We start from the raw sequence: 24,665 nt of genomic DNA, 5'->3' as shown, positions 1-24,665 counted from the left end.
CCACACTTTGCGAACCTCTGTTCTAGCGCAACCCTGTGTGGCTCATTGCACACATCTGCACAAACAGCATGCTAACGCTAAGCTAGCCAAGGACCCAGAATGATGCTACAGCTGAGTGAATCCTGATCCCAGCCCAGCATTCAGACCCTGAACTTCAACAGGTAACAAATTAACTTCTACCTTTTCTTCACCCTGAAGTCTCTCTGTGTGGGCTTTGTGCTCCTACTTAAATGCTAAGAAAGTGCGTGTATGTGTGCGATATGGATTTGTGTTGGTGTGTGGGACTGTAGCATATAGGGTTATATTGCGAGATGGTAATTATGAGACAATGCTTTTCAGCCCATCTTCCACAGAAATGCAAAAGTAATATAACGAGGAGTAAAACAAACAGCTTTGCTCTTCTTCTGGGTGTAATTAAGTAACATACTGAATTGGTTTTACGGACAGTGTTCTGTGTGTAATATGTGTAATGTATTAATTGTTTTGTAATAATGTCCCCAACATTGATTACAACTAAGAGGCAAAATATCAGATTAAAATACCAGCATGCAATTAATGGTGGTGAGTCTCAAAGTGGATCCAATGAGAACCCGATAAGAATTCATGTGATGTTGAAAATGGACTAAGAATTACAAAATTATAATCAATTCTAATCCCTAGCTAGATGTCGGCTCGTTTTCCTTTTCAACTTCATAATTAAAAACTTAAAATCTGCAATAACAGTTTTGTTTTGGGTTTTTTGGCTAATTGGAGGTAGCAAAATAAAGTTTATTTGTTCTGTAGTTTAATTCAGGTTTTTTTTGTGAAAAATGTTTTGCTATTCAAAGTTACAACTTGCCATTGGATTTGAACTGTACAGAAGGTTTTTAAAATGTCTGTAAAGTTTTACAGCAAGTCAGCTCGGGCCCTTGGAACATGCTCTGAGGTTCTTGGAGCAGTAAATGTAGCTTCTGTTCCCGAAGACAGTTAGCATGCTGGGCATCTCTCTGTGAAAGTGCTTCAGGGGAAAAGCATTATTACGTAATCTGAGCCAACATTTGTCTGTGCCAAAGAGGTGGCATTTGGTTAGACAGTGCAGCTGTAAAACCTTCCCTAAACTCTGTGGATAGTTCTGATCCAGAGCTTCTGAGCAGGCGAAAGGATACAGGAATGTGTCCAAGCAAAGGGGGCTGATCCACTAAGTAATCTGGCAAGGGCCATAACAGTCACGTGTTCTTTTTAGGTAAAGACCTGCTGATGAGGGCCGGTTGAAGGTGGAGGACAGAGGGACAAAAGTTTCATTTACCCATGAACACTTTGAGGCAGTGGGCCTTCTATGTGAGATCCATAGCTGGCTTCAGAGATTAACAGATTGGCGGCCAATTTTACATTTGGCCAGGAACAGAGTGGAAGAGAGAGCAATCAGTGGAAACAAATGTGGGGTGTTACTATTGTTACAGAACTTTGTAAGGGCTGTTAGGGTGCTGAAATGACCAGCAGGATACTTTACGATGTGATGAATCTCATCATGCTTCATCAGTCTTATACTTGTTTTTTTATTCTGATTTTCTCTATGTGTCTCTTTGGATGTAATTAAGGTGTTTAGGTACATTTGAAATAAAAAGTGTAAAATTATCCCTTTTTGTTAATTTTAAAAGGCTTGGATCTCTTGGATCCTTTTTCTGTTCCCTTTTCCCACCGTTTTATTCGGAAAAATGTAATTAAAAAAACACACACATACAGATCGAAATTAAATAATAATAGATTGGATTTATATAGCGCTTTTCAAGGCCACTATTCATTCACACGCTGGTGGAAGCAAGCTACAGTTGTAGCCACAGCTGCCCTGCCAAGACTTGCCAAGCAGCTGCCCTGGGGCAGACTGACAGAAGCGAGGCTGCCATAACGCGCCATTGGCCCCTCTGGCCAACACCCGTAGTAAAGTGTCTTAAAGGCTAGTAAAGGCTGGTGAGTCTAAAGCAAACAGGAGAAGACAGCTCGGGAAGCTGAGTGAGTTGTGATGAAAAACATAAAAAATAGGGACAACACAGACTAAATAAACACAATCCTAACCCAGAATGGGTATTACAAGCTAAAATGAACTTAATATAAGGGACAAATTGAAGGAAGTAAAAACACAGAAATGTTATACAAAGGTTATAAATAAATTAAAGAAAATGTAATATAGTTAAATAACATTATAAGTACTGATGGGAAAGAAGAACCGGTTCCCAGTGGGTATGGACATTGGTTTTATTTTTATTGCACAAAAAGGACTAGAGTGCGAAGTAGGAAGGATCATAGGGAAGGATCATAGCGTGATTAGCTTATCCAGAGCCGAAACAACTGTATTATGCTGCTAAAACAAGCAGCATAATGCTGTCTGTGCAAGCAGCTGCACAGACAGCATCATGCTAAGCTAGGCAAGTGGTAGCAAATCGAGGAGCAGTCAGGTTGCAGCCTCCGTTTCTACCTGTTCATGTTTCTAACGTAGAAATCAAATCACTTTTATTGTCACATCACATTGCTGGTTCACTGGTACAACACCTGTGAGTGAAATTCTTGTGTGCAAGCTTCACAAGCAACGGTGGTGTAAAATATAAGAATAGAGAATAGAGATTCGTGTTGGTGTGTGAGACCGTAACCTCAGGTTTGTATTGTGAAATTGTAATTATGAGGCCATTTTGCAGAAAAACACATAAATGTAATGTAACCAGTAGTGTAAAAATGTGTTCTCCTGGGAGTAATTAAGTAGCGTACTGCATTATTTTAAAGAAAAGTAATATGTCTAATAATTACTTTTGTTCAGTAATGACCCCAGCACTGATCACAAGAGAAGGGAACGGAAATACCGCCAACATGCACAAACATGTGACCACACAGCATGCAGTTAATTTGCACAAATGCAAAGTCTTTGGATTTATGCAAACGGTGGTGACTCTCAAAGCAAAGCCAATGGGAACCAAAGGAGAATCGATAAAGAATCAAATCAATAGCTAAATTCTTATCAATTCCCATGCCTACTTATAAGCATGTAGTATTGACAGCTGTGAATGTACTGAATTAAAGGCAGCTCACTGCACTCCATGGATATTCAAAAATCATATTTTAAAGAAAGACAGTATATATTCTCACAAACTCACATCCTGCTTTAACTCTCTAAGGAGTAAGTCATCATTGGTGGGAACCCCAGCCTCAGCCTTAGCTCTCACCCTAACCCTAACTCTAATCCTAGGCAAGCAGAATATGTGATTTTTGGTTTTTATTCAAATTTTCTCACAAGTCGTGGCAGTTGAATAAAGGAAATAGTCATTCTGACAACACACATTAAAAAGTACTCACATTTTTCATATGTCTGCAAAATATAGAGCTGGGATTAGCACCAGTACCTATGACTTAGACCTCAAAAACCTTTTGTTTCAAAACCTTACGACAGGTAACCTCTTTTAGCGGTATTTGATTCTAGTGAATACATAATGGTCTGTATATTGACCTTTTAAGGTTTTGCAGTTTGTGTTATTATTTTAATGTATATTCACTGCCTTCTACATTTAATATATGGTATATTATGCAGTCGATTCTGTGACATTAATTGTAAAATAAGAAAAAATGTAATCCTTGTGCAGTGAACTTTAAAACTAAGAGAGCCGTGGCACTGATAAAACCTTTAATTAATTCTACATAACAGTAGCTGAATACATCTGAGTAGCAAAATGCTTTTTTAGAATATCTGCAGCTTGGAGATGGAGTTTTACTTAACGTACCTTGTGCAACTTGGGATTCTGCAGGAAGTGTGCTTCGATATTGAATTATAAAGTGAGAAGCTCAAAACCCAAGGCTTTGGCATAGAGAGAAAGAATTATTGAGTGAAAAAGTTTAAAAAAAAAATGCTCAGAGAGGTGTGAGGGCGGCGAAGAGACCGGTCTGGTGCATGAGGGCTTTGATAGTGGCAGGAGGAGGGCAGTGTGGTCAGAGATGCTTTCCTTCTCCTCCTACTGACCCCTTGGGGCCCACTTGTCAGTCTCCTTGACACACACACTCTGCCATGCTCACACATGCTACCATATAGCTGGATTTGAAAGCAGGGTGAAAAGCTAAGCAAGACTCAATAAAACACGAACACATACAGTATATGGCCTGTATTCAAGATGGCTGCTCAAGTTGCCAGCATCCTCCCACTCTACTCAGATACACACTACAGGCTGTGAGGTCTGGGCATAGCGCCTGGAGAGGGTGGCTGACTGGACCAGAGGCTGAAATTAGCCAAACGCTGACTACACAGACTTTGTTTCCCAGGAGCCTGAGTTGATAGCTGCCACCCCCTTTACAAACACTCTCCGCTGTCTTTGTAGTAGACAAAGTGCCTGGTCATTGCTGTCACCATGACTACTACAGTAACTCTGAAAAACAACAACAACAACATCAGCAGTGCTCCGGCATACCATGTTTAATACTTTCATTTAAATGCCGTCAGCTGTGTAAATACAGAGTGCGAAATCAAAATTGCATCTGACAAGAGATTTAATTATATTTGACTGCTGGGCCATGTTTTTTATTCTTCTTTTGGCCAGACAATCTAAGCGACTTATGATTGCTGCTTACGTTCATTCACCTCACCTGCCGTTTTTCCTGGGCAAATTAAACCACATGACTTTGACTCATACCCTGAGAATGTGAAAAGCTCACCAGGGAGGAAAAAAAGCACACTACCTTACATAAAATGACTAAGATAACTTAACAAGATTTTGCACTGAAGGGAGTGAGCTTTTAATCTAGCTGGAGCTTCTTAGCAGCTTTTCTCATTGGCACCCAAGCGGGGGAAGAGTTTTGAATGGTTAAATGGTGTTTTAATTAAAGCTGCATTTGGCCCAGCTTACGGCGTGAGATGGTCTCCTCATCCTCCCACTGTGATTTTCCCTTCTGTTCTTATGCCGACCACGACACTTTGCAGAAAATACTCCTCTTAATAGCAAATTTTTCCAATTGTCACAAAACAGACATACTAGTTTTGTGACATACTAGTTTGCAGAGTTATGCTTTTATGCACCTAAGTGTCTTTTAGCAATATAGCATGTGTTCATATGAATGGGCATACCACTGTTAGCCACTGTTACAGTTACTGTTACAGTTTCAATGATATACATGTATGTTAGATTTTCCACATTTGGTCATTCTAGAGTAATTCCATATGCTTCCATTTTTTTTTAAAGTTTTTACATTAGATATAGAAAAGAAAATAAACACATATTTTGAACTAATCATTAACATTTTACTATATTTCACTAGTTTATTTCATCTCCTTCTGTTGTGATTACACAGAAGTGGTACGTTATACTGAAAAACTGTTTCTCACTTTGTAAAGTTATCCTATGATCAGACATTTTTGGTGGGTTGCACTTAATACTAATTAGTAAGTAAGTAAAACTGTGACAATAATGACAATGATATTAAAATGTTTTAAATATTACCATAATGAGTAGAAAAGCCAAGTACAAAGCCTAACTAATTTGAAAACAACAATACATGCCCAATCTTCATCTACTTGATGAGGATCTAGATCAAGAATGTCAAGTTCATTTTATACTGTGGGCCACATACAGCCAACTCTGACCTTAACTGGACCAGCAAAACCCCTCTTTCTGTTAGTGTAAGAAAAGGTTTAACTACACATGGAATAAGCATAAGGAAAAAGAAGTCCTTTTTTAACAACACAGTTTTTCTGCATAATAAAGAGATGCTGCTGTAGTTAATAGATGAAATCAGTCAGCATGACTCTTTGAGTTTAATTTTGTCACGACCAGGATGGCCGATGTTTATGAGGAGCAGATCCAAAAGCAGAAATCATAAGGGACAGAACTGAAGTTAAACAAAAAGCGAGCCTTTTATTCTGGCTGTTAGAAAAACGGAGAAACAAAATGGCAGTGGCGAAAACTAAATTATAACCTAAACTGGATGGCTAGCCAAGCTAGACTTGGAAAACTCTACATACAAACGTTAAACATAAACATGAGAAAACCGAGACTTGAGATGACATGAATTCCAGGAATCATGTTCCTGGAATTCATGTCATATCAAGCATTCATGTCAAGCATTTTAAAAGTTGTACCGCAGAGTGGTCTGGGGTTTGAGAGATGGCTTGACAAATTAACCAATTACCTTTGAATTGTCTGTTTTAGTCATGTTAATCTCTGCATTTCCCTAGTACTCTACTCTGACAATGCCTTCCATTTGTAAAACACATGCTAGTACTGTATTTACTAGTCAGACACAAAATTCATGCTGGTGTCTTTAATGTGTGATCAAGAAAAGTATCAAAAAAGATCCTGGCTCACAAAAGAAAGCTTCTCTGCAATTTAGTTTAAATGTCTGTAAAAGCAAAAAATCAGCAGGCACAGCAAGTGAACAATGACTTCTTTTAATAACAAACTAGATGTGAGAAAAATGGATAAATGTGTGAGCCACATTATTATGGCTAGTTATAATATTTGGTCTCATTAGTGCATTGTGCGGCAGTCTTCTGAGGTGTGAGCTGAACTAACATGGTAATTAAATGTGCATGACTTATACTCACAAATGAACAAAAATGGACACCTGCCTTTTTATCAGGTATTAGTGTTTGGACTTTGCTACTCTGTCTCATCAAAAGATAGATTCTACCTATTGTGCTCAGGCCTTTATGAAGGAATGAGTCAGAGTTTGTGTAGTGAATAATCTAACATTGATGAAATGAGGTTGCAATGATCTGAAAGTACAGAAGAATCCACACTAGTATGCATGTGTTTCACATATTTTTTTAAGAATATGTTGCATAACCTAAAGAACTGATATTTATTGCTTTCACTGAAAGTGTGTCTCAAAGTATGACTCACCTCCGCATTTTTTGCATATCTCAACCTGCATTTATAAGCCAATGACAGTTTGTGGGAGATGAGATAGATGAAGTGGGCTTTCAAGGGGAATAACACTGCATTAGATGGCTGAATACCAAACAGAAGATAAAGGCTTATGTGACTAAATTATCAGAGTGCATTGATTAGCCTCTGACAAATGATAAGCCAATTATGATGCCTGCTAACGATACAGGTTTTACCTGCTGTATAAATCCCAATATATATGTTTATTAGCTGGATTAAGGCCTGTGTTTTACCACTGGCACCATCAGTAAGTTTTAACTTTAAAGAATAGCTAGCAGTCAGATAGGATGGCACTAAAGACAGATTTATGTGATGTTATATAAGACCTCCTCACAAAATGTTTCCATGTCTTAGATGGGTCTATGTTCAAGGACAAGGGTCCATTGATCCCCATACATTATATTAGGGCATTATTGAATTTGTGTCCTTTCTGCTTAGTGCTTCAAGAGGAATCATGTTCTGGAATGAAGATATCTCATTCTCGGAGGGTCAAATAGTACCATTCTGTCAAAACTGCTCGTCTTCAGAGATACTTGCAAGACGTCCTTTGGTGTCAGTGCTGTGACACCTGATATGGCAAAAGAGACTGAGCTCCCTCACTACTAGTCAGAAATGGATGCTTGCGATGGTCCCATGGCATACCATTTATACAGAGGGCAGCAGGGGCATGGAATAGTTTAACTCAATCAATATATAATATCATTTTTTTCCAGACCAAGCACTTTTTGGAGCCTCAACTTGAACTAAGCATCAAGTACACGCTATTAAAATCAGACAAACAAACAAACAAAAAAAACACACGTCAAGCAAAGGAAAATAAAGTGAAAATCAGCTCAAATGCACTCTTTTGTTATTTTTCAAAAAAAAACAACAAACTCTTGGGGAATTATTTATAATATTATTTATACCTGGAACACTTATTGACCTTTTCCCATGAGATTCTACTTTTTCTTAAGTAGAAACGAAAAGGTTTCAAACTGCAGGTGACAGAGTCTGCAAAATTATTTCTTGGATTTTGTTGACAGTAACAAAATGGAAAATGTCAGAGTTATACTCTTAAGACACTGTTAGTATTCTACAGAGGGGGCTTGTAAATTTGAGGTCATTATGGGTCAGTAAAGTTGGACCTGTTCCATATGGCTTTGCTTTCTTTTCACCCCAACTGTAGAGACATGCTCATAATTCTGACAGAAGAAACAATTACTTTAACTGAAGTCCACTTTGATGCGCTACCTTTGAAAGCTGCAAAAAGAGCAGAGAAAAAGTCACACCTGATTCAGAAGGTTCTTTATTTGTCACATGCATAGTTATACAAGTATAACACACAGTGAAATAAGAACCTCCTCAAATCAGATTCTGTGGTAGCAGTATCTAGCTGTACGTGTCTGTATTCTGCATATTTAGAAGTACGTGTGCTATAGTGTTCTGTATGCAGTGATAAACTGTGTGGGCGTGTTTATCTCATTATCCTAATCTACATAACATGTACATTATGTGGAGTGTGAAAATGCACATAATGGACACATAATGCACAAGTATCTTGCCGGTATAAATATCTTTGCCTACACATGTAGAGGCAAGTGTATGCACAGTATGTGTAGGCTGCTTTAAGCATGGTGGATTTTTTCTGTATTTGTGAAATTATGTATATATGTGTGTATATATATATATGCATTTTGTATGCTTCATGGCTGGTCAGTTGTGTGTGTGTGTGTGGTAGCAGATAGTGAGAAAGTTTTAGCAATAATACTATCTTCTATCATTTTTTCTTTTTCATTCATTTTTCTGAAATTAACACAGGATTAATATTATACATATAGCGCTCCTGATCTTTGTCTTTTAGCCTATGATCATGCTTTTCATCTACTATATTATGATTAAAATTGCTTCCATGATAACAGCGGATCACTTCATTAAGTTTATCTGTTATTGAGTTTCACCAGGATTGTTGTGATTATGAATGACAACTATTGTACAAAGGTCATTATCATCATTTCTGTTACATCCGTATTGCAGGGTAATGCTCAGCCTGTCTGTGTAACTGCTTGATGTCAGCATATCTGGTGCATTAGGCTATTTTCTTTGTCCATCAGCAGCTCTCCCCCAAAAAACATTAAAAATGAACTGACTAAACCGATAGAGAGGCTTTTCAACGACAGAAATCTCCACATCAGAGACACTTGTGTTGATCGGGAGCCATTTAGACAATTTAATATCCAGTGGACCTACCGCACTACGGGTCAAACTGCATTTGTAAAATTACACTGACTTTTTATATTTTTCTGCAGAGAAAATGTTCCATTATGAATGCATGTTTTTTAAAATAAATCTCAAATCTTTTTCTCTGTGTATCTTACACTTCATTTAATATCAAAGGATTTGTGCTAAAGGAACATCTTGAATATGCATATTACTCAATTAGCACCAAGCCAGCTGGTTAAGAAACTGGTGAAAGGAAGAATATTTGAACTAGAAACATAGTTGTTTGCATTGGGATCAAGTGAAATTATCTTACCTTGTACTTGTTTTAAAATGAAAAAAACAAAACAACAACTATATTTACATATTCAGGAGCAGGATAACTCTGATATGAGAGCGTTACAGTTCAGGCACTACTCATTTATTTCCTTCTAAGTCTGAATAAAACAGTTTTTGATGGTAACATTACAAAAAAGTGATTACTATACAGTGTAAGAAGCTTAAATATGCTATTAACGCTTCTGTTAAATATGCAACTACAGCAAATCTTTACTTCTTTGTCCCTACTGAAGACTCTTGCTCCATTAAATATATATCATCAATATATGCAATCTCTATCTGCCATCTCTATTTTTCTAGCATTATTATCATGGCTAAAATAATTCACATTAATCATTTTAAAAAGCAATATTGATAGAAAAGTCTGTCTATCAAAATCCTGATTAGTTTTGTTTGCGCAAGATGCTTTTGCGGCTCAAGATGCTTGACACAGGAGGAATGTAAACCATTATTAAACTATAACAAAGCAAATTAAGAAAAAAATAGACTGCAGGAAGACTGCATCTCTGTGATGAATAAGGCAGATGCTAAAAAAATATTTGGCTAAACGAACATGAAACGAGCATGAAGCACTGATTCTGTCTGATTCGCTCAGACAGAAACTGGTTCACCCGAAAGACAAAACGCCAAAACACAGACTTAACAATGTGGTGTATGCTGTACAGTGCAGCGAGGAATGCTCAGACCTCTACATTGGAGAGACCAAACAGCCACTTCACAAGCGCATGGCACAACACAGAAGAGCCACCTCCACAGGACAAGACTCAGCAGTCCATCTGCATCTTAAGGATAAAGGACACTCTTTCGAGGATGCCAATGTTCACATTTTGGACAGAGAGGACAGATGGTTTGAAAGAGGAGTGAAAGAAGCCATCTATGTCCACTGTGAGCGACCATCTTTGAACAGAGGCGGGGGTTTACGACACCAACTCTCTGCCATCTATAATCCAGTTTTGAGATCCCTTCCCAGACGCCTTAACGCCCACTCACATCCTGGGCCATCTGACCTCAGGAATTCGCATGATAAGGTGGGGCCAGGTTTCACAATGAACTCACCCGAAACTCTGGCTGATTGGGACCCACGCCCAGTTTCCCACCTTGGCTCAGGCGATTAGAGGATCATCAGGGGGTCCTTTTGTCCCTCTGTGGGGGGTCACTCCCACTAGGTTTATATCTGGGACTCTCCACCATTTGACCTTAGAACTGAAGAAGCTTCTCGGATGAGAGGTGAAACGTCTTCAAGCAACTTAAAGAAGTCCAGACGCTTTTCTTTGCAAGCTCCTTTGATAACCGTTCTCTCCTAGTCCCATCTGTCAGTTCGGATACTCGAGTCTGTGTCTCTGTGTTAATTAGTTCCTGTTTTATTTTGATAGTATCATGTCTTGTGTGCTTTATATTCATTTTAACTTTTTTGTCTCATCATTTGTTCCCGCTGTGTTCCCACCTGTCTCCTCTCCCTTCATCACCTGGCGTGTATTTATTGTCTGAGTCTCCCTCTGTTCGTCGCCGTGGAGTCCCTCATGGTACTGTTTGGCACCACGTTTCCTAGTTTTGGGGTTGTTTTTTCCTGCAAACCACACAGCCATTACATGACCGTACTGGCATTTAATTGTTTTATCTATGCAGCAGGCTTAGATCTCCACTTTGATCTACATGCACAACTTTCGTAAAGACTCCTTAAAAAGATACCTTTTTCTATGATGTGCAGACTCACAAGGCAAAAGCAACAGTTACACTATCTGTGCTAAAACAGTCATTTTAGAGTATTGTTGTTTTACTGTATGCTGCTTTTGTTTGGGTTTGAACATTTCTCCTTGTCTGGTTGCCTTTTGCCCTGCATAGAAAAAAAGAGGCACTCAGAGACATCAAGGTTAATGCTTCTCCCCTCTCAGCATCCTTAATGCTTCAGAGAGTAGAGGAAAGGCAAAATAAAGAGGGAGGACAGCTTGTTCACTTCTAAGTGGATGACAGGGATTGCTCTGAAAGAGGCTGGGCTCTGCTGCTTCACCAGAAGCGGCCACACAGTGCATGTCCACATGAATGAATTGATTGTTGTACGTCACGGAGGACTCACTTTAAAGAAACTCCAGATTTTCACTGAAAGCACTCATTTGCATGGCTGAGGTGATCTGAAGCACATTATTGCCTACCCCGTATCATTAGGATTTCATCTTAGAACAAGAAGCCTTTCAGGGAAACAAAAAGCCCCAAAACCGCAGACAATCAGAGAGAGATTGCATAATGCTCATTTGGCGGCCGGTTTGGACATTTGGCTCCTCTTTAACCCACAGAAAAAGAAAAATCAGCAAGGATTTGGGGTAATCCTCTTAGCCTGATGCTTTCTCTCCCCCTGCCGACTGGAAGACGAATGTGAGCGCAGGCATTCGGACCCACCGGCTGAGGAAAGCCCAGCTCCCCCTCAGCATATTTTAATTGTGAAATGGATAGCGGTGGCTTCCTGGTGACTTGTTGGCTGAAGTTGCTTTTCCCATTGGCGTGCCGGGTTAGAGATCCTGCCCGAGGTCTGAGCCAAGACAACTATTGAGAGACAGTGTCACTACAAACTGCCCAGTCATTCCCTGCTGTCTTCCAGTCCTTGAAGCATTCTTGCTGTGACAAATTTTCCAATATCCTACTTTTCTATTTTGGTTTTACATTATCTCTGTTACTTTTACTCTTTTTTATTCTGTTTTTTGCTCATTTCAAGCCCTTTCTACCCTAGCTTACCCCATCTGCCTGTGTCAGCTAATTCATTTTGTAGTTATCAGAAAAATGTTGTCTTTTCATCATTTTATACAGCCTGGACATCCTGTAGTTGCAGAGCCTATAGTTGTCATACAATCATGGAAAGAGGTGAAGGCATAAAAAATAAAGAGGAGACAGAAAGTTGGACTTCAAAACAACAGCAGTTTGTTTAAGACAAAGTAAATAAAACTCGTAAATAAACTTGGAAACATAATCAAACTCAGTCAGTAGGACATATTCCTACTCAATATGACATTTGTCTATCATTCTTTCAAAGACAACACCAATCAGAGCTGATCAAACATGCTAATAAACTAAGATGTGACAACCATTACCTTAATGTTGTTGGTCAAAAGCAGCTCTGACACAATGTTTAGTGAAAACAAGTTATGCTACACAAATGGAGTAAAAATGATGTACTACAGAATAATATGTTAACTGACAGAACAAACATGCGTTTTCTGTTATTTGATTTTTTTAAAAGGCCGCTGCTGGACCTCAATAACCAGTCTAACCTTTGTATGCACACATAATAATGGTAATGAGCTTTTTTCTGCCCCCATCAGACCATCACAGCTCCTCATGTCGGACGTTATTCTTCAAACATTTCCCTGTATGAAGAGCTAGAGCCATAATGAATTACCGCACGCTGGCTCAAATGGCACAAAAAAGGAGATAATTATGACAAATGCTGTCTCTCTGTGTGTTTGCTATTGTAGCCCTTGGCTCTTTACTCTGCATTAATGAAGCTCTCCACGCTCTGGCAGCTTGTTGTCCTCTGTGTAATATGCTAAAGTTCTTTTAAACCTGGGTCTGTGTGATCTAGCAGAACAAAATAAAATTGCACACTTTTTTTGTCTTTTATTTTAAAATGGGCACAGTCAATGGACACCTGGTTGGGGGTGGGGGACAGTGATATTTGTCTACAACTGCATCACCACCAGGAAATAAGTAGTATAGTAATAAAGCTGCAGTGCAAAACAGTTTTATAACCAGGATGTAAAATGGCATAATCTCAGTATTAGAGGGCATTAACGCTTGACTATCCACCTTTATTTTCAGTTATTATGTTTCCCAAGTCAAAAGTTCAAGTCTGTTTAAGTGCGCTGAGTCAAACCATCATCTTCTGCCTCACTACATCTGCAATCTATTAAACCTTCAGTTCTACACCTTGGTCTATAAATCTATGCTTTTTTAATATTTTTTAAATCGTCTGGCCTTTACCTATAGCATAGTTCTTACCATTGACAGCCAGACTAAACTATGCAATGACTAAATGTAGAGATGATGGTGGTGGGTGGGTTAGAGGTTGGTTGGTAAACAAAAGGAGGATAAAAGAATATAATATCCAGTGAAGTCAACATATGGATGACAGTAGAGCTGAAACAGCAACCCATGTGGGTAGATCAAACGTGAAAATGCAAACAGTGACAGATTAATCCTCATTAATGATCTGATATTATATAAATTGTCCCTTTCTAATTTGGCAAAATTCATTTATTATATATTCTGCTGCAAAAGGAACAGTGTTTCACCTGTTATAGATGTGAAATGCAGCCACTCAAATCCATGTTCTGGTACAGTAAAATCTTTGCATCTCCAAATCCATCTCCTATCCCACCTGCCGCAGGTGAGTTTTGTGCTCTGAGAAGAAGAGGAAGAAGATAAGCTAACATTCTTACAAGTTTGTTTAGTAGACAATAGCAAACGCAGTAAGCACTGTTAACAAGCTCCCAGCCTTTTTTTTTAAAACTGTGGCAGTTTTACCTAAAGGTGTTAGAGAAGGCTTGTGGAAAAAAACATTGAACACCCTTGTTCTTCCTTTAACCCTCTCGGGCTCAAATTAAGTTTTTGTTGCTAATGCACAAAAGAATACCTGCAGTGGTAATTCTGAGTAAAAAAATCTCATAAAATATGTATGTGGGGTAATCAGGTTGTTAGCTTTTAACTGTTGCAAATCTGCAATGCCTGCCTTGAGAGGGTTAAGAAGCACTACTTTACCTCCTTAAATATTAAACATGACTGATTCAGGTGAAAGAGCAGGTCATCTACTAATTGGAAGGTTGGTGGTTTAATCCCTGACTGCTCCTGTCTGAATGCCAGAGTATCCTTGGGCAAGACACTAAACCCTGAGTTGCTCCTGATGCATTCACTGGAGTGTGAATGGTAGCTAAAAAGCACTTAGACATAGAAATAAGTGATTGTGTGAATGAGACATGTTATATAAAGCATTTTGAGTGGTCAAGTAGAAAAGCACTTTAAAAGAACCAGTCCATTTACCCTCCCTAAAAGCTAAAAATATGATATTTTTATTTGACATAACACTTACCTTTCTGGATTTAAGATATCGGGATTCTAGCATGTAGCTAAAAAAGTTATTAGATAGACACTGATTGATCCAGTATGGTGGCTTCAGCGCTAGGAAATCACCAATCACCACAGGACATGAAGACTGGACTGTTTTGTGAAAAAGAGAGCTTGATAATGGAGATATCGATTATCTCCATTATCTCCATTATCAAGCTCTCTTTAACATGTGTGAACCCTTTAGATACAATAAATATTCATAGCAAATACTATGAAAAATTGGCAAACTGCTACAGAGGGCTCTTTCTTGGGAGCAAAATGTTGGTGGGAAAGACAAAATAAGCCAATTTCTTCAAACTCACCACTCCTAGTGGAGCAAAAAGCACTTTTCATCAATTCAAAATGTACATTTAATCCATCCATGCCTCTTCATGTTTGGCTACATGCCATGGTTGGCCTTGTTGTGACATCTTGCTTATTTTGCATCAGTCTGTGGTCCCCAGAGCCAGTGTGCTCACCTCTTGGTGACCCCCTCCACCACACTTTTATCCAGAGTCTAATCCAATTGGACACTGTGGGCATGTCAGCCCGAAGCCCTCTCACCTTGTACTCAGCCCAGACCTATCCAACCTCCCTCATGGGTGCTCTCTGTCAGGCACACTGTGAAAAGCTTCTTATTTCAAGGCTACAAAAAGCCTCTTCAGCCCTAACTAAGAGAGGCAGAGCACTCAGAAGGTGAGAGAGGCTGCCTAGGTGTGTGTGAGTGTGTTTCCATAACATGAAATGCTGACTCGAGGACAGTGTCGACAAACAATAACAAGTTGATCTTATACAAATATGCATACTCAAAAAGGTGACACGATGGTCTGCGTTTATCAGTTCATTTGTTTAATGTGTGTGTCTGGAGAGAAGTGTGTATACCTGAGTGGTTGCGGGTGAGCTCAGGTCATGATGTGTTTGAAATGGAGCGGACAATCCACAGGGAGCTAAGAGAGGCAGACGAAGCAGAGTTCAGGGACAGAGTCAGACTCCGTACAGCCCTCGGCTTTGATACTGAAATCAAAACGCTGCCATCAGAGACAGATAAGGAAGACATTGGTATGAACATTCCGATGTACAGGACTGCAGCAGGAGCGATGGGAAAAGCTTCAGTTAGTGGTGAAGAAGCAATCATGTAGACAGAAATTAAGTAAAAACCAACCAAAACATCTAATTAAAGATGATGTTTTCTAACCTTAAATACGCCATTTGAAACATGGGTCATTACCCTACAGGAAGCAACTATCAGAAGATAAGTACACTGTGGCCATAAATGGATGGACATATAATGTGGACCACCTCTCCCAGTCCGAATTGTTGATACAAGGCAAGGCAGATTCATGATTTCATATTGTTTCCACCAAATTCCACCTCTACCATCTCAATGTCGTAGCAAAATTCAGGACTCATCCGACTAGGCAATATTTTTTATTGTCCATTTTGCTTAACCCATACAAATTGTATCTCTAGTTTAGTGTTCTTAGCTGACAAAAGTGGTCTTCTGATGCTGTAGCCCATCTGGTCTAAGGTTCTGCTTGTTGTGTATATGGAAACTTGGGCTTATGCTGTTTTTGAAGCCAGGTACTGATTGTATCTTGATATGGTGCAAGGATATACTACTGCCCTTAGTGGCCATATGTCAGTGCTTAAAAGTGTCACCATGCTGAACACCTGTAAATGGACTGGTACTTATATAGCACTTTTCTACTAGAAAATGAGCACTCAGAGTGCTTTTTACTACAAGCCTCATTCACTCAATCACATACATGTTCATAAAAGTGTTTTTCTTTTTTCTATCTAAGCACCTTGTCTAACTTTCATGGATACAGTCACACGCTGATGAATACATCAGGGGGAATTCAAGGATTAGTATTTCCTGATGACAGAATTTCCTTAGTATGCAGACCAGAGTAACTGTGGATTAAACCAAATACTTTGTGACTGGTAGACACCCCTACTTCTAACTCCTGGGCCACAGCCGTCCATCTGTATTGACACATTTGTGATTATGCAGCACTTTGCTTACTTCTTGTATCTAGGAACTCGATCACCAGAATAAAGAGCGAAAACATATTTAACTACAATGTTTCTATTCAGTAGTGTGTTTGAAATCTTATATTTTTACACGTAGACTTTTTATATCTTTAGTATAGGTAAAGTGTACACTATAGGTATGGCTGATAAATATAGTTACAGTGCTGTAGTGTTAGCATTACATACTAAAATACTTTTGATAGTGAAACCATTGTGGCAAATTTCTAAATTTTGATACAGTGCTTTAAAAATGGTCAGAATTAGTTCCATGTTTGATAGCACAGGGACAACTGTCACAGTAAAGAGAGCAAAAATTAGAAAATTTTATTCAAATATAAATATAAAAATACTTTACCACAACAAGGCATAGAAAACATAGATAAAACCTTTGTTCAAAAGCTTTTGTTCAAAGAATGTTCATGTGCAGGAAACCAGTTTAAAAATGCACAGCTGATATTAAAAATGATCAGAATTGAGTACTCCCAGCTCTGGCATTAGATGTAAATGTGAAATTCAGATAATTGTAATTGTTCATGATAATAAAAACATAAGTGAAACAGTTTCTAATATGAGCTATTTTTAAAGGCATTTCAAAAACATAAAGGCATGTTAAGAAAAGGGCCTAAAATGAAAAAGTTCTCTAAAGCTGTAGCAACCAATCAAAGGAAAGACTTTAAAGACTCAATTCTTTTTAGTGATTAAATAAGCACCTGCTCTGATCAGTCTGCATCACATTTAAAAGTGACTTCCCCAAAGTCCAAACTGGATCAAAGGCAGACCCAATGAAGGTCTCTACTAAATAAGTCAATGATAACTTGATGATAGGAAGTCTATGTAACCCATTTTGATCCTTTGGTTTCAGCCTTGTGTGTGACAGTTGAAATAATTAGCAATGTTGGGTATAAATCGATGTATACGGCAGATTGATCTAAAAGAACCTCCAAGCCATCAGATCCTGGATCGCATTTAACTGACTTTATTAAAGTGTTGTTACTGCTGTTTGTATGATCAACAGAGATTAGACATTAAGACATTAGTGCTACATGAGTTTGTTTTCTGTATGTGTTTTTGATTGTTTTTGTTTAGAACAGATTTAGACTAGCCTTTCAAAACAACAATTTTAAAGAGATGTGTTGCAAAGATGCACAATGTTGACCTGAAACAGTACTATCTTTAAAAACAAAGATTTGCATTGGAAGGTGACAATATTTGAGCATAACTTCAGCACTATTTTCCTGTTTCATGTGTTCTGTTTTATGGCTATGTTTGGTTTTATCTCTTAAATTGATTCAAATTTCTTTTTCAAACTCTCACCTTTGAGTATTTAAATGTCAGAAGGAAGTATATACCATAATTTTTTTTAAAAATGTAATCTGGGGCTATTTCTGAAGCCCCACTACAGCTGTACTTGAGGTCTTACAACAGTATCACATGCTGTCATCTGCTCTTCCTAATTTTGAATGACTATTGATGACACAGGGGTTCTGATTGAGGTATTGTAGTCAGCTCTGGCTCCTATTTATTCTGCCTTTGTGTTGAGAAAAAGGAGGAACCAGCTTTTTAATGAAACCGAGGTGTGCATCCATCATGCTCTGGAAGCAGCAGCCCAGCAGGGAAATGAAGGATCGATTTGATTAGCTGCTACTTTTAGTCTCACAGGCTTATGTGACGGCTTTGATTGGGAATCTTGTCTGGGCTGGCAGGGTGGCTTTAAGGTAGATAATGTTTCAACAACCATGTCCCCTTAACTCTTATCCATCCCATAGTATTTGGTTTTATTCGCTCCTTTTGTTTCCTTGGGGGTTGGGGGTTTTTACCCAATGTGCTATTGCAACAACTCAGCACTCAACAACTGAATTACTTTTTTAATGGTAAGAGAATCAGTTTGTTATTATTGTTATTGTTGTTGTTGTTGTTGTTCTTGTTGAAGACAATAACATTGCAACAGCGAATTCTTAAATGAACATCTAACTGTAGTAAACTAGAATTGTTGTAGAGCTTCAAACTTGAATTTCTGGTTTATGGAGTCATTAATTCCTAATAAGAAAAAACTGTAAACTTGATGTTAATGTTCACAGTCACTTTTGTGATTTGTAATGTAAACACACAGACACATACATTTATGCAAATAGCTTTCCAACACAAGTCTCCTGTGACTTGATTTAATACTTTATTGTGCCCCGTGGGGAAATTGCTCTCTGCATTTAACCCATTCACTTAGTGAAGCAGTGGGCAGCCATTGGGCGCCCGGGGAGCAGTGTGTAGGGACGGTACCTTGCTCAGGGGTACCTCAGGGTAGCTGTTAAGGGGAATCGAACCCCCGACCTTCCGATCATGGGGCAACCACTCTACCTACTGAGCTATCCCTGCCCAATGCAGTAAATGTAGAGCTCAAGCTGACTGAAGCCAATGCAAATGCAACAATTTCACTTAAATGAAATGTCAGCTGATTCCCGCTGATGAGTCATGGCAATTAGTCCGCTCTAGCCAGAGCAGATCATCTCTTCTTACTTTTCAAAAAGTCCTTTACTTCACAGACAAGTACATGACTTCACAGACAAGTACACCTGTTGTTTCACAGACACACACACACACAGCTTCACAGGTGGTCCTGACTGCCTGTTTCCCTGGAGAAACGCAGAGCAGCATTAATTGGTTTCCTTACAGTCAGCTGCACGGGGAGCAGTCAGGTGTGAGTTAGACTGACTGGGTTAACTGCGCCTTATTGGCTCCAGGATGATCGTCCACAAGATGATTGTTGTCTCATGCAGTCAGCCACAGAGTGAGGAGAGGTGATTAAACAACAGACCCAACATGTCATGTTTAATAAAGAAAGCTGGGCAATGGATGTACTGTATGGATGTAATTGGGCAGCAGAGGATGGCACATGTTCGCATGTCAAATAACTGCAGCTTTTCTATTGCAGTCATGCTGAATGCGTGTGATGTAACTGTTTTTCAGTTTTTTGCTTTTACCCTCTTATGTCTGCTACGTTTTTGAATGGTCTAAATGATCTTTGAATCTTTACTGTCCAGATTTTCTTGGTGTTTTTTGAAAGTACTTCTTTCACCCTCCAAAGACTGTGATATCAGGGCGCTGACGTCAGGGGACACCGTATGAAGAGTCACAGAAGGCATCTGACAAAACTGCATTATGTGAGAACTCAAAAATGAGAATGTGTTAGCGCTTGAGAGGAGGCCTGATTGATGGCAATCAGCAACTCAGACAGCACCTGGGCTCAGTGTGCCAGTGCTAATATAAAACAACTTTCTGGAGCTACGATGGTGGTTCTCTCCTCAGTGAGACAATGTTTGGGTTCTAGGTTTTATTATCCCACATCATTTCTTCAAGTTTTCTTTAATATTATTGTCTTTTTTGAACAATTATTTATTTTTTTCAGTTGTATGCGGGTCTTTCAGTTTTTTACAGGTGTGTACTTGGCCACTCAACAAAAGCCTCTGAATTTACACATGAACATCAGTTTGGTTTTGCAGTTAAAAATGATCTTAATCCTAACATGCGATATGATCAGTAGTTGAAATCGTTAACACAAAAGATTTAGTGAAGTTTGAAATGTAGGAATGTCAGGAATGTCTGATAAAGGCTGTTGCTGTTTTTTGAGCGTCTCTCACTAAAATCAAACAAATGGTAAATGACCTGTATTTGTATAGCGCTTTTACTAGTCCCCCCTAGGGACCCCAAAGCGCTTTACACACCCAGTCATCCACCCATTCACACACTGGTGGAGGCAAGCTACAGTTGTAGCCACAGCTGCCCTGGGGCAGACTGACAGAAGCGAGGCTGCCATATCGCGCCATCGGCCCTTCTGGCCAACACCAGCAGGCGGTAGGTGAAGTGTCTTGCCCAAGGACACAACGACCGAGACTGTCCGAGCCGGGGCTCGAACTGGCAACCTTCCGATTACAAGGCGAACTCCCAACTCTTGAGCCACGATTGCAAACACACAAAACTGTGTTTGCTGTAAGTCCTCAAAAATGATGACGCTAAAGTCCCCTTCAACTTTTTTTTAAACATTTTTGTCCTTTTGCAGATCCTTCAGTAACGCTGTCTTTGGAGCACCTCCCTTTTCCATTTTCCGTGTGGACCCACTGATAGATTGTAACTGGCTGTTGGACAGCAAATTGTGGTGTACTGTCTAGTGCGGGTGCACGGCGGTGCAGTCATACTCCACTGCACTTTGTCTGTGATTCTGCCTCAGACAGAACACTCTGATGAAATTCACTTAACCTCCCTGCCCAGCCTTACCTCCGCTACCTCTCTATATTACTCTCACAGTCTCACATTCACTTTGACTTAGGTTTTCTGTCTGCCCCTGCATACCGCTCTGCCCTGTGATAATGCCCTCACCTTGGCTCTGGTTTTATCTCTGTGTCTTGAAGTTTTTGATTTCTGCTGATAGTTTGACATGCAACAGCACTATTTAGCCTCTTTGTGTTGCTGTCTGATTTTCCTTTATGGCTCCCAGGACTAATACCGATTCTTCTACTATCAAGTGATGTCACTTTTGATTTTGAGCCAGCAACTCTCTTATCTTATTACTTCACACAGGGGAAAAAAAGCTTGCTGTCTGCAAATTTGAAAATTTTATTTCTACTCATCCAATAAGGAGGCGAGTATGCTTTTAGATGCAATTACACAAATGAAGTGGCCTGACATTTTGCATCCAGTGAACAGCGACAAAACATTTAGGCAGGGACATCCAAACATGGCTGTATTTGAATTCAAATTTGCTTCTCCCACTACAATGAGTAAGCAAGGTGATAAAACAGCACTGGCTTGCCCACCCAGGATAGCATACTATGTAAATGGAGCCAAGATGTTGTCAAAAGAGAGGCAGTGGTGGAAAATCTCAGCACCATGGACAGCTCCTCAAAAAGAAAGGAACAACGCATCTCTCATTCAACTAGACGATATTTACAATAGTACTTCTGATGTGGAAGCAATTTAACACACATTGTTCTCTGAAGAGTTACTAAAATTAGACAACAATGAATATGCTGCTAAAAAATGCATCAAATGTGGTGTACACCCTAATTGCAGGAACTAAAACATCAAAGAAATGCTTCATAAAAAGCATAAAAACATTCACTGTGACGCACCATCACATTCTTAGAATTCTTTCTTTATTCGAATAAACTTTAAATTGAGTTTTTATGGGCTTTATTTTATCTGTTGTGTTTCTATATTGCTTTATTTTGACTTTAATATACACATTAAGTGGCGTTTTTGGTATTATTATGACACATAAGACAAACAGAGTGAAAAAGAAGACAACTGCCTGGACCATTTTGACTATGAACATTATTAAACTGGGAATGAAATCCAAACCCTAAACCAACCTTAGCTCCTAAATTCTCACAAAATGCCCTCCAGACCTGAGAAATGTCTAAGACAGAGGTCCTCATGTCATCTGTTTCAGAGGTCATGTGGAGTTTAAACAGAGAAACAAATATACTGCATTAGAGAGTCAAGACGATAGTGTTTCCTTGTGATGGAGGTGAACCAGAGATAAAATGTAAAGCAATATGTCATCAGATACTACTGGGAGTGGGAAATGCCTAAAGTAGACCAGACAGAGACTGAGAACTACATTTACTTATTACATGGACTGTACATGCAAGAACATGAAGGACAGAGGAGGGCACGAACTGACAGTTGTGGGGGGAACTGCACTGTGGTCCAGCTCAGTCTGCGGAGCCTGTCTGATAAAGTCCTCGATTTGCTAAGTGATTCCACCAACAGTTTCTGTAAAAAGGTCAAAAAGAGAAAGAAATGTGGTGACCCGAGGATGCACCAAAGATGAAAATTTTTGATGATAACCTATTCTCACCAGAAAACCATTCTCCCAGTTTCTTGGTTTGAAAATAGATAAGCGTGACCGCTCCAGTTTTATTCTGCTGCAGTGACTTTTCCCTCTATTTTCCACACGTATATAAAAGTGTGCTTTTTATTCTTATATTTTTCTGTAAGGCTCCTGCCACCACCACCGCCCCTGCTTGCTTTGGGTCAAATCCTTCCAGCAGCGTTTTAATGGTGTCTCTTCTTCCTTTGTGCTCAGAAGAGATATTAATAGTAGGGGTTAGTGGATTGCTCGCTCAGAACCTCACTGAAGGCAGGCGACTGCAATAAAGATTACCCCGCGAGTTAGCATTGCTTTATAGACCTGTAAACTCATTCACGACATTTAAGAGCCGTCTCAGTTGCCTTTTATTTATTAAGAGGTGAATGTCCTTCACGGTGATGCATGCTAGTTTTTATTGCTCAAGATGGGAGTGTTTTTGTGAACTACAATTACAGATGTCACACGGGGGTGACTGTTCATGAAACCTTGAGATGAACCCAATCAAATCGTTTAACTTGAAATAGGTCCGTGTTGAGACATGATGCATTATAATAGATGTAGATGACGTCTGGGTTAAGAATACTGTATAGCTGAGCCAGTGTACTCTATACTATCTGTGTGTGTGTGTGTGTGTGTGTGTGTGTGTGTGTGTGTGTGTGGGCGGGGGCGGATGTGGGGGTTGGGAGGGGGATCTGTAGGTGGGTGTCTTAGAGGGTGACAGAAGATTAGATGTGAATGCACTGCAGTGTGCTCAGACGGCCCCCTGGGAAACCACTTGCTTTCTGTGTTATCAGCCCACTTACTGCACAGTCTGCCTGGCCCACTCTTTCTTTTCAGTCCGGTAAAAGATGCAGACTGAAATAGTTCCAGTGTGCGAGGAGCGTCTCCGCGAGACTGTCTCTGCGCTCTCTACTGCAGATTAGAATAAATTAGAATATTAAAATATTCAGATCTTTTTTTGGCAAACCAAAAGTAAAAAATATCTTCATGTGATTTGTGTCAATCTTGTGTTTTTGTTTTCTTTTAAATATTTGCACTAATTACTCAGTGCTGTCATGAGCTATTCCATGTATTTTTGCATACAATTATACTGTACAACTTAAAAGAGCTATGTTCTTCGTACATACACAATATTATCTGAGTCACCCAAAACTATAATGTGCATTTTTATACTGATTTAGATTACCAAACAACAAGTATAACTGCTATATGTTGGTATAGTGTGTATGGCAAGCTGCACAAGCCATGTCCTGAGTACAACATTTTTATTTTTCGCTTCCATAGTATTTATTTTCTTATTTAACTGTCTGAAAAAAGTAAATTTCCAAAAATGTCACTGTTTCATTAAACACTTATCGACATTCAATATAACAGTAATCAGTAGTGGCTGATTAGTTTCAGAGTCCCGTCAGAGTCAGTTACTGAGATAAATTGGTTTGTGTCTGGCCTGCCTGCCTTTGGTATTTGACCCTCTCCCATGGGGCCTTAACTCGACCCCCCATGCATGTGTGGGCGTCTGGCAATCTTGTCAGGCTTCTCTTATAGAGTTCAAAGGTCACAGTGCTTAAATATTTAAAAGAAAGGAAAGACAAATAAAGATGAGCCACAGATAATCCTGCTGATTCTCCATTTATGATTTTCCTGCCAAGGAAGGCTTCATATCAAAACAGTCAGTGAAGGGTCTTGTGGTCATAAGTTATACACACGGCACTATTCATCACCTCATCAAGGCGCCTTTTCTGCATCTTTTGTCTATTATTGTCTGTCTATTTGCCTTTGATCACTGCCAGCAAGGCAGTAGTGTTGGCCTTTATGTGGACTTCTCTGAGATGCCCAAAGGCAGTCAAGAATCATGCTCCCAGTGTGAAGCCACCGTTATCAATAGGGAGGCAACAGCTGGTCTTTGAAGTCAGGAATCTTTGAGCTATATCAGGTGATGAATGGTGGATCAAAACAGTTACTTTTAATTATGTTCAGCCTTTTTTTCTCTTGAAATATCCATCGTCTCATCAACACCTGAAGATTGCACTCTGACTATTTCTCCTATATTAGCTTCTTTTCATTGGCTCCCTGTTAAATCAAGAATCAAATTTAATCAGGCCCCATCTTATCTTAAAGATTATAGAGCACTTTGCTATCAGATGCCAAGCCTTAGCTTAGCCTTAAAACCGTTTTTTTTTAACTAAAGGTTATTGTCAAGGATGAATCAAATGACCACACTCATACAGCACTCTGCATTTAGTGTA

The 24,665-nt window shown here is 39.3% G+C and overlaps 1 protein-coding gene and 1 long non-coding RNA gene across 7 annotated transcripts in view; one reads left to right on the top strand and one right to left on the bottom strand.

Annotated features, from left to right (window-relative positions):
- The window catches only part of sorcs2 (sortilin-related VPS10 domain containing receptor 2), a 361,031-nt gene that overhangs the window by 100,740 nt on the left and 235,626 nt on the right, over nucleotides 1–24,665 (top strand). The window lies entirely within an intron of this gene.
- Nucleotides 12,531–24,665, bottom strand: part of LOC145426215 (uncharacterized) — a 45,595-nt gene continuing 33,460 nt past the window's right edge. Inside the window, exons 2-3 of the long non-coding RNA XR_013906941.1 lie at nucleotides 15,405–15,469; nucleotides 12,531–13,820 (exon numbers count right to left, since the gene is read on the bottom strand). This is a non-coding gene — a long non-coding RNA (uncharacterized LOC145426215). The remainder of the gene's footprint in view (nucleotides 13,821–15,404; nucleotides 15,470–24,665) is intronic.

This window comes from Astatotilapia calliptera, chromosome 3 (genome assembly GCF_964374335.1).
Source record: "Astatotilapia calliptera chromosome 3, fAstCal68.1, whole genome shotgun sequence".
Classification (NCBI taxonomy): Eukaryota; Metazoa; Chordata; class Actinopteri; order Cichliformes; family Cichlidae; genus Astatotilapia; species Astatotilapia calliptera.
The sequence above is the reverse complement of the archived record's forward strand: the minus strand, read 5'-3'. Positions and strand labels throughout refer to the sequence as shown.